Source organism: Ylistrum balloti, unplaced genomic scaffold (assembly GCF_031769215.1).
Source record: "Ylistrum balloti isolate Yb309-2 unplaced genomic scaffold, AGI_CSIRO_Ybal_v1 Utg369590, whole genome shotgun sequence".
NCBI lineage: Eukaryota > Metazoa > Mollusca > Bivalvia > Pectinida > Pectinidae > Ylistrum > Ylistrum balloti.
In genome coordinates this window covers 418,683-430,024 of record NW_026781876.1, presented here as the reverse complement: position 1 = coordinate 430,024, position 11,342 = coordinate 418,683, and positions in this window count along the sequence as shown.

Sequence of the window (11,342 nt, the reverse complement as noted above, 5' to 3'; positions counted from 1 at the left end):
GCTGTAAAAAATGCAATTTTTTAACAATATTGGAATGTCATAGGGTTTCTAATATCACACTTAAATAAGGGTGGAGGGCAGTACGCATAGGTGCTTGTGATGTCATACACATGACACTTAAGAATATCTAATGTCATATCACTGTTAATTACTTTAGAGAAATGTGTCGGATACTAATTTGAAGTGTTTGTGGGATTTCTAGCCTTCACTATGACATCACAGTGCATTGGTGAAGCCATCATTAGCAATTGATGACGTCATTGTACTGATGACATCAGATGTTACCATGCCATAATATCGGACTATATATATGTAGTATCAATCTGCTTTTCAGTTATCTAAATTCTCAGAAGCACAAACTACTGGATTCAGTTTCAATTGCAATTTTATATAAGTAAATTTAAGACTTATTGAGGTTTTAATTTTCAAATTGCCTCCCTTTCTTCCTAATTTGAGAGCAGAATTGGTCAAAACACACCATGCAGGAAAATATACAATACACGATAGATTTTCGAGATACACAGTAAAAGTGCTATATGGATTTGTTGTTTGATAATTTTCTAAATCCTCAGAAGGATTTTAATGAAATTAAAAAAACTAATTGTGAGGTATAAAGCACATTAAAAAAAATAATTTATTTAAAATGTGCTTTACTATGTTTGATTAAGTTTAATCCTATTCATAATTGCTATAAATACATAAAAAAAAACACTGAAACTTGTTCATAATGATTTTATTTTAATTTCATCTGTGGTGCATAAAGGGAGGTAATTTGGGTGCTCTTATGGGTGAGAATTTCAGCTGTTTTCAAAAGGCTTGGTATCAGTTGAAAAAACTTCTACAGTAGGTAACATGTATACAATAAGTGTAACAACCTTAGAATGTATTAAGACTGGAGTTCATGGCAATTCCAATAGCTTAATGTGTGGTATCCATGGTAGCTAAAGAAGGAAAGTATGAGTTTTTGAATTTTGGATAAATTCTCTGTTCTGATGATTTTTACTCAATGTGTGTATATTTCTCATTGACTGGGCATACAATAATGTTAATATTATTATGAAATTGTTTCCCTAGTTACAGCTGTAAAAAATGCAATTTTTCTAACAATATTGGAATGTCATTGGGTTTCTAATATCACACTTGAATAAGGGTGGAGGGCAGTAAGCATAGGTGCTTGTGATGTCATACACATGACACTTAAGAATATCTAATGTCATATCACTGTTAATTACTTTAGAGAAATGTGTCGGATACTAATTTGAAGTGTTTGTGGGATTTCTAGCCTTCACTATGACATCACAGTGCATTGGTGAAGCCATCATTAGCAATTGATGACGTCATTGTACTGATGACATCAGATGTTACCATGACATAATATCGGACTATATATATGTAGTATCAATCTGCTTTTCAGTTATCTAAATTCTCAGAAGCACAAACTACTGGATTCAGTTTCAATTGCAATTTTATTCAAGTAAATTTAAGACTTATTGAGGTTTTAATTTTCAAATTGCCTCCCTTTCTTCCTAATTTGAGAGCAGAATTGGTCAAAACACACCATGCAGGAAAATATACATTACTTGATAGCTATTCGAGATGCACAGTAAAGTGCTATATCGATTTGTTGATAATTTTCTAAACCCACAGAAGGATTTTAATGAAATTAAAAAAATTAATTGTGATGTATAAAGCACATTAAAGAAATTAATCTTTTTAAAATGTGCTTTAATATGTTTAAGTTTAATCCTATTCATAATTGCTATAAATACATATAAAAAAAACACTGAAACTTGTTCATAATGTATTGATTTTAATTTCATCTGTGGTGCATAAAGGGAGGTAACTTGGGTGCTCTTATGGGTGAGAATTTCAGCTGTATTCAAAAGGCTTGGTATCAGCTGGAAAACAGTTCTACAGTAGATAACAGGTGTAAAATAAGTCTGTAACAACCTTAGAATGTATTAAGACTGAATTTCATGGCAATTCCAATAGTTTAATGTGTGGTATCCACGGTAGCTGAGAAGGAAAGTAAGAGTTTTTGAATTTTGGATAAATTCTCCATTCTGATGATTTTCACTCAATAATGTGTGTATATTCGCAGAGAATTTAATTTTATTCATTTTCAGCTGTTTGATCAATTGGTTATTTATAAATATCCATGAAAACTTGAAAATATGAATATATTTTGATGAAACCTGGGTCTTCAACCTTGGTATTATGGAATCCATTTGATTAAGTTAGAGTTATGGCCCTTTGCTGTTTTATTACTGGTGGGCATTGTTGAAATTGGGTTACATGACTGTTTAGGTCCGGGGGCCTCTTGGTTAAGGGAAAACATCGATCAGTTGCTCTTTTTTTCAAAAACTAAATAAGCTTTAGCAGATGAAAGATGAAGAACACGGACTCAATTGGCATTTGGATTTTCAATTATTGCAGCCTTGTTTCTGACAAATTGGAATGATGACAGCAACTGAATGAAAGTGGAATTTTATTTGAAATGTGATGCCTGTATAGTTTTGATTAAAATAATTTGAAGAGAAAAAAAAATTTAGAGATACACAATGTGACACTGACCTAGGAGAGTATGGTTGAATTCCATGACCCTGAATATGGGTGAATTCCATAACCCTAATGTCTTGCATTTCTCTGGAGAGGTAAAATTAACTACTAGATTTTTTTTCAACATTTTATAAAATTTTGATTTCAACACCAATCAAAAATATTTTACAGATGGATCCTTGAATGAGCTGACTAGTGTGGATGTACTAGACCTCACATGGCTGTAATGGTTGGATTGGAGGATCGTGGCTGTAGGTTACAGAGAGGTTTTAACACGATGAATGCCAAATAGTGTGAATGTTTTGCTGAAAAATCTTCTAAAATCATTTGTGTGTGATTTTTGAAGATTTTTTGTCGAAATAAGCACCATGGTGTAGAGCATCTGCAATTTCACCAAACTAGTGGGTATTCAGTGTTTTTGTTGATAATCTAAAATATTAAATTCTCTCAGAATAATATTTTACAGCTTAATCCTGGGATGAGCTGACCTCGCATGGCTGAACTGGAGCTGTTGTAGCTGATAACCTTGCATGGCTGCCCTGGATTGGAGGATCGTGGCTGTAGGTTGCAGTGAGGTATGGCGGCAGGGAGAGGCCGACCTGGCTGGAATCTAGCTGGTCGGTCAGGTACTTTTTTACCAAAATAGAGGTACGTAAGTTCTCTGTTCTAAACCTGTTGTAGGAGTGAAGTCTATATTGTGTGTCGGATTGAAGTTCTTACAAGGCTATATTCAGACCCTAGTGGGAACTCTAGCAATTGGAGGACTGAACGGAGTTGGTTTTTTCATCAGGTCCGCTCAAACTGTGTACTTCTCAGACATCGCAAGTTCCTTCGGCAGGTTAATGTCCGTGAGTCGTATACAGATATTTCTCCGAACATGTGGGAATTTCAGTTAGCACACATTCAGTGCAGAACTCTTTATTCCATACACACTCATGGGGTGAGAGTGTTTTTGTATGTGGCTTGGCAGGTTTTTCTTGCTTTGAGGGGTTGTGAAACAGGAGTCGAATACGGTGCGACTCGGCTGATAGATCGACCGAGTTCATAATGCGATTGTGACGAGAGAAGGTATGGTGTTTGTTTACGCCGAATTTAAGCTTTTTTCTTCCCCTGCGAACAGTGTTAAAGTTGATACAAGCAGCGGAGCTTTGTTTTCAACAGCACGCGGCCTGCAAATCACATTGTCATGATTATCAAAAATATCAGATATAGTCTTTAATCCATGTTGTTTCCATTGTGTGAAATGTCTAAAAGATTCAAATGTTGACAGATTTAAGATACTTTCCCCAAGATACTCATCAAGAGTTTTTGGTTCTGACTGTAATTCTGCTAGAGCCTTAATTACATCTTTCCAAAGACAGTTTTTTACATGTCATGCTAATTCTACTAAGCACTATCAAGACCAAACAAAATATCAGGGTTAACTGGCAGAATGTTTTGTATTATTGATTTCCAAGAAGCACTACACTCGTTATAGATTTTCTTTACCCATTTCATTTTTAAATATTTATTAAATGAGTATATATGCATTACACAAAGACCACCTTCTTTTTTACCTATAAGTATGTCTCTTTTAATCTTCTGTCTTAAAATTCAAGATGAAGTTGAAAAGAAGTTTATTTAATTTGCCTAGAAACTGTTATGTTGGATTTGACAATGATGTGAATAAATGAACAAGCTTAGAAACTACTAATGTTTTTACAACTACCAACCAATGAGATATATCAGTTGTTCCAAAATCTAAGTAATTTTTCTATTTGAAGTATTTTGTTGCAAAAATTTATTTCAACCATCTCCTTCAGATTTAAAGAGAATTTTATACCCAGTAATTTATACCCAGATGAGGACCAATTTGAATTCAGTTCCTCAGAAAATTTATTTCCAATCCAATATAAACTTGATTTCTGTGAATTTATTTTTAACCTTGAAATGATTTTAGCAAATTGTTTTAACAAATTAACAACTGATTTGAGAGATTTTTCAGAACCATCCATTAGTAATTAAGCATCATCAGCATACAGACTCAAACATAGATCCCTGTTATTAATAATAATAATACCTTTTACATCCTTGTTAGCTTTAATCGCTATTGATAAAAGTTCTACCCCTATTATAAAAATGTATGGTGAGTGGATCACCTTGACGACAACCATGCCCTAAATTGAAGAAATTAGAGAGAAAGCCATTGTTTAATATGCAACTTTTTGAATGTTTGTATAAAATTTCAAACCAATGGCAGAGAGGGACCAAAATTGAAGGATATATATATATATATTGTTTCAGCTTTACCTTTTTACACTGCAATGCAGGTGAGTAATTAAAAAGCCAAAATTACCATATGGTTTCTGTTTGTAAACACATTTGATGTTACTTTTTATTACATGTATTTTATACCAGATAGATAATGTGAGATTAATTCATGTTTTTGTTCTTATTTTGTAAGTAATAAATTTAATCAATATCTCAATGAGTTACTGTAGATTGGTATATGGAGCAAAGTCAGTGACTGTTACTGCAGATTTCGTTGTCAGGAAACAGGAAATTTCTGTTTTAAACTCGAGTGGGCAAGAGTATATGCATTGGTGTTATTATGTCAGGTGAACTTTATTCAACGATTTATACAGAGAGAAATATGGGTTCACTGTAGTGGTAACAAATTCTTGTAGGATAAACAAAAAATCACAATATTTATCTTTTCATTATTTGAATAATTTTATAAATATTTTCAAAAAATCTCAATGTTTGAACACACTTGTATATTTTGCCTAGGCCATAACTCCTAAACTGTAATAAATATCTTCATAAGACTTGGTTTGTAGTTGCATCACCTGAAGGAGATATGCAGTGCACAACTGAAAGGTCAATACTGTGACCTTGACCTTGTGGTCAAAATTCATGAATATTGTGTTTTTTGGCCATAACTCCTAAACCATAAAAGATGTCTTTATCACTTAGGGAGATGTATAAAGCACTGACGAAAAGTCACTGACCTTGATATTAAGGTCAAAGTTCAAAATGCTGGGAAGGGGAGACATACTGGTATGTTTTTGGTCACCAAAACAATTTACATATAACACATGTACTAGTTTGAGTGTCCTTAGGTTGACCAACCTCAGCTTCACACAAAAGTTACTAATTGAAGGTGTTTGCATAGGATTGCTTTTCAATGTCAAAGGTCAATGTAAATAGAAAATAAATTTTCATGTGGTAAATCTAGTTCAATTATCACCTTTCATCCTGAAAGTACATAGTTTCACAATGTAAACAAGGGTGGCCAGAAGAGTCGGTATCCCTAAACGAAGAAGTGATTTCATCATCAGAACAGGACTCTTCAAGTTCATATGAAAATTCAGGTGATTAGAATGCCATGATCACTGGCCATGAAACAGATACTGAACCCATCACTTTAGTTGCTAAACAAAAAGAATGTCTTGCTAAGACACAATCTGGAAGTGAACAGTCATCTAAGAAAAAGAAACACAAGACTCACAAAAAAGACACTGAGAGAGGCACTAAAACCAGCACCATGACTAACCTCATAAGTTTCTAAACCAAGGAACTCTGCTGATGTCTCGTAAATCAAGACAGATGGCCTAAGAGGTGCGTATACCACCAACTCCAAAAGAAATGCTGGAGGCTGGAGGAAAAGCAAAGAAAAAACCAAAGGACGATAATCAAAGTAAATAACAAGGTGTAAATGTAATGTAGATCAATGGAAAATAACTTTTGGGATTTGTATCCTTTTTCCTCCCAAATCTACAAATACAGTATCCATGAGAAAATACGATCATAGTAAATATATAACAATGAAAGTAGAAATTAAGTTAGAAATATATTTATTTACAATGTAGAAAATTTCACTAAAACAATCAAACATGGTAATATATGTATGAATCACGAAATATATCCTATACAGAATGTATGCCATATTAACTACATAAATAGTATACATGTATTTACATTGTATATATACCAACGAAAAACAACACAATGTTAATTGTGTCATACAATGTATAATGTACAAACATGATGAAAACAACACATACAACAAAATGTTACATATGACAATCATAATCTAAATATCAAAATATCAAATACGTCTTACAAGGTGTTTATGTATAAATGTATGTATAATGATAAGAAATACCTATATATTTACAGGATAAAACTAATAAAATTATAAATCAGTTGAAAACAGACAATATTTTTAAAAATTCAAAATAAGATACAAATTGCACTGTATAACGCTAAACACACAAGGTTTCAGAGAAAAACAAAAAAGAAAATTTTATGCATGGGCTAAGGAACAAAAAGCTAATACATATTTATACAAGAGACATATTTCATACAAATCATATCAATGCTGCATGGCGAGGTGATATGATACATAACTTCGGTACCAGTCAGAGCAGAGGAGTATATATATTACTAAAAAATAGCTTGAATCATGAGATAATAAATACATGGTCTGATGAAAATGGTAGATGTTTTATGGTAAATTTACAAATTTTTCAAAAAAATTAAAAACAAAATAGAAAAGTTTAAACAGGGCATGATAATAATTGGAGGGGACTGGAATGACATACAAGATAAAATTGACAGAAAATCAGTGAATAGAATACAGAAATGTGTTAATGGCCTTACTATATTAAAAAGAGAACTTAAAATTATTTGACATGTGGAGATTAAATATTCCTACAAAAAGAACAATTTACTTGAGAAGCAAGTAGAATTGACTACTTTGTGATATCAAGGGAAATACCTCAGAAATTGATTAATACATATATCCGTCCTGCTATAATAAAATCAACTGACCATCTTGCTGTTTCATTAATTTTAGATATCTCAAATCCTGCAAGAGGCCCAGGATATTGGGAATTTAACAAGAGCCTACTAAACAATGAAGAATACAAGAATAGGATTATAGCCATTATAAAGACATGTAATACGAAAACAGAAAACAAAACAACAGAGGTACATACAGCATGGGACATATGCAAAATACACATTAAAGAAGAATCAATATCCTTTAGTCAAAAAAATAGCCAAAAATACAAAAAATGAAATACAGAGGATTGAGACAACAATAAAAAGTCTATATGAGCAGTCACACAATGAAAACAGTGACAAATTAAATGAACTGGAAGCTAGTCTAGAAAATCTATATAATAAAAAGGCATATGGTGCACAAATCAGATCAAAAGTTAATTGGTTGGAAAAAGGCGAAAAAAACACTAAGTATTTTCTTACTCTTGAAAAGACAAAGACAAAAATTAATAACAAAAATTAACGGTGAAGATGAAGTTATGCTGACCAAACCAAAAGACATTTTAAATAGACTAAGGCAGTCTTATGAAAATATTTTCAAGAAAAAGAACATAGACCCCACAGACATTTTGAACTATATTGAGAATACAGAATTTGAAAAAGGGTTAAAACAACAAGTTTATCCTTTGACGGGGCTATAACTTCAGATGAAGTTGAAGAGGCAATGAAAAATATGAAATTCAATAAATCACCATGCAATGACAGTTTAACAGCAGAATTCTACAAGGATTTCGGGCCTCCCCTAAAGGAAATTCGAGTAACTTGCTTCAATAACAGTTATAGGAAAAAAGAATTAACAACATCTCAAAAAACAGGGTAATCTTTCCCTACTTTATAAAAAAGGTGATCCCCTAAATATAACAAACTGGTGCCCAATCACACTTCTTGACACTGACTATAAAATTCTAGCAAGGTGCTTATCAGAAAGTTTAAAATCCATTCTTCCAAACATAATTAGATCCGACCAAAATGGCTTCATTAAAGGTAGATATATTGGTTATAATATATGACAAATTGTAGATAGAATTGAAAACAAAGATAAATTTAAATAAAAGGGTGCATTGTTATTTTTAGACTTTGCTAAAGCATTTGATACTGTTTAACAGGAATTTATTTATCAAACAATGTTTAAATTTGGCTTTAATGAATGCTTTGTAAACTGGATTAAAACTCTTTATAATAATATAACCTGTGTAATAAGTAATAATGGATGGATCTCGGAGCCAGTACAAATTATCACACGGAATCGGGCAGGACTGCCCTGTATCAGCATTATTGTTTGTGATGGTAGCAGAAGTGATGGCCATCCGAATAAGAAGTAACGAAGATATACATGGCTTTGTAATTAAAAATAATCAAATATCACACGGAATCAGGCAGGATTGCCCTGTATCAGCATTATCGTTTTGATGGTAGCAGGAGGGATGGCCATCAGAATAAGAAGTAACGAAGATATACATGGCTTTTTAATTAAAAATAATCAAATTCGACCATATAAAATATTACAATTAGCAGGCGATACAGCAATGTTTTTAAATTCAAAAGAAGATATTGTAAAATCTCTAAACTTATTAGAAACCTTTGGCACTTTTTACCCCACAGCCCAAAATGTATAACAGATATTTGAAAGATTAGGATATCAAAAAGGCAAGTTGACGATAAAAAACCTAGCCATTGGCTATAAAATAGAATATCCAAATTATCATGAAATTAATCACCTTTTAACTTTGATCGGATACATCATTTACAAAACTATATTAGTGAAGCAAAAACAATACTGGTTAACATAGCAAACATATTCAAACAACACATACAAATGACAGTAGATGAAAACAAATACAGAAAACTTCCATATAAAACCTTTCAGGATGTGCTGGGTGTTCTTCAGACAAAATTCCTTAATGTATATTGTCTGTTAATTATTTCATATCAAAAGCAAATCTGGAAGAGAAAACTGGCAGTAATTCATTTATTATTTTGAATTCCGAAATAAATCGACCTACTTATTTAATCATATATTCATATGGACAACTACACACTGAATATTTACATATATGTATCATGTGACCCCGGACCCGTGCGTCACAAGGCCACCAAGGGGAATCTGAACTTTGAATTATATTAAATATAACTACCTTTTATTACGATAATTAATAATAATGTAAAAAGGTATTCAAAATACAAGGAAAAACTACAGTAAAACACAACTTAAAGCAGCAATTCAATATAGGACTACATAAACAATAGTAGTAGGCATACTGTACCGAACATTATGCACTAGCTAGTTATAGTGTTGTCACCGAACGTGTGCTCGGAGACTATCAGAAACATAAGGGCATATATATCATTGCTGTGCCGGACACACAGTCCATTTTTGTAAAATAATACTTACTGGTTGTTAACAAACACCCTACTGCATCGATATTATAGATTATATAATAATAATAACAACAAAAACAAGAAAAAACAAATGAAAATTTAATATATACATATATATTTCTTTTCCCCATAAATCAATAAGAGTGAAATATTTAAGTACTTGCGTCAATTATATGTATACATATACTATACATTCTATTGTATCGAATATGTCATAGTAACACGTTTTTCTGAAGTTTGTGCAGATTGTGTCTTCGTCGCACTTTATGTTTCCATGGTTCCATGTATGTTTGTTAACTTGTATGATTAAATGTACTGAAAAAAAGATAAGATTACAACAAAAACCCTTCATTTTATCTGTATCATAACTTACATCAGAAACGTATATATCACATATATGATATATACGTCTCCGCTTACATTAATATATTGGCCTGCTGTACATCAGAGCTTGCCACAATAGGATTTTTTTACAACTATGGGTAGATTTCATTTTGAAAAAATACAATTAATAAAAGAGAATTAAAACAAGATATTTCCACTCGTATTTATTTTTTCTGAATCACGTATCGGGAAATATTCCAAGATGTGATAATATGACTGTGTGAAAATTCTTTAAACATATCAACTCATAAAGACTCAAAATTTGATTTTAGAATTGTGCTTCTTCTCAATCCCAAAGTACATGAACAATGATTGCATTTTCAGTTTTACAATGGAAACGAAATGGGCTATCATCCAGACCACTCTTATATCAGTATGCGTTAGTTGTCAAAATGTGTTGATTAATTCTAAATTGAAGTCTTTGTACCTTCTACTATTATGAATGGTGCTATATATATTTGTCTCCATTTATCTTTGTCAAATTTAAATATTTCCCTCTATTTTCCCTTCCAGTATATATGGAATCGTTGTAGTAAAGACCATTACAAAAAACTTTTATTCCGTTTTTATTCCTGATAAATAATTCTAAATTGATTGGGACTTATGAGTGACTTTCACATTTGAGATATCTTCATGCAAAAGCACTTTTTTATGGAGTCAATGACCCCTTGATAGGTAAGAAAATGTATGTATGTTGGATTTCTGTGAAAATCCATAAAAATCCACTACCACGATCTTTGATAAAATCATTTACTATGATTACACCTTTCCTGTACCACTCACTAAAATATATATTCTTGTTTTCACTCAATATTTGTCCATTATGCCGGATGGGTATTTTAGAAATGTCTTTATTTGTACATTACATGCTCGTGCCTCTTTTTCACTGAGAAAAATATCTTTGAAAGAATTTAATAATTTGATCCCTGTGACTTTGAACGTCGGTGCAATTCATTCTCTTGAACGGATGCTGCATACTTGCATACTTTGGGCTCAATACCAATACCCTGTGCCTTTTGGTTATTGAGAAAAAAAATGTTTAAAGATTTTAAAGCATTTGACTCGAGAGACCTTGAGCGTTGGCATGCAAGGTCATTCATTTCAATAACCTTGGTAGCCTCGATCCTTGCATGCCACATACCCAGTGCGCTATATCATTGGGCTATTTAGAAGACGACGAGGAGTTTTAATTG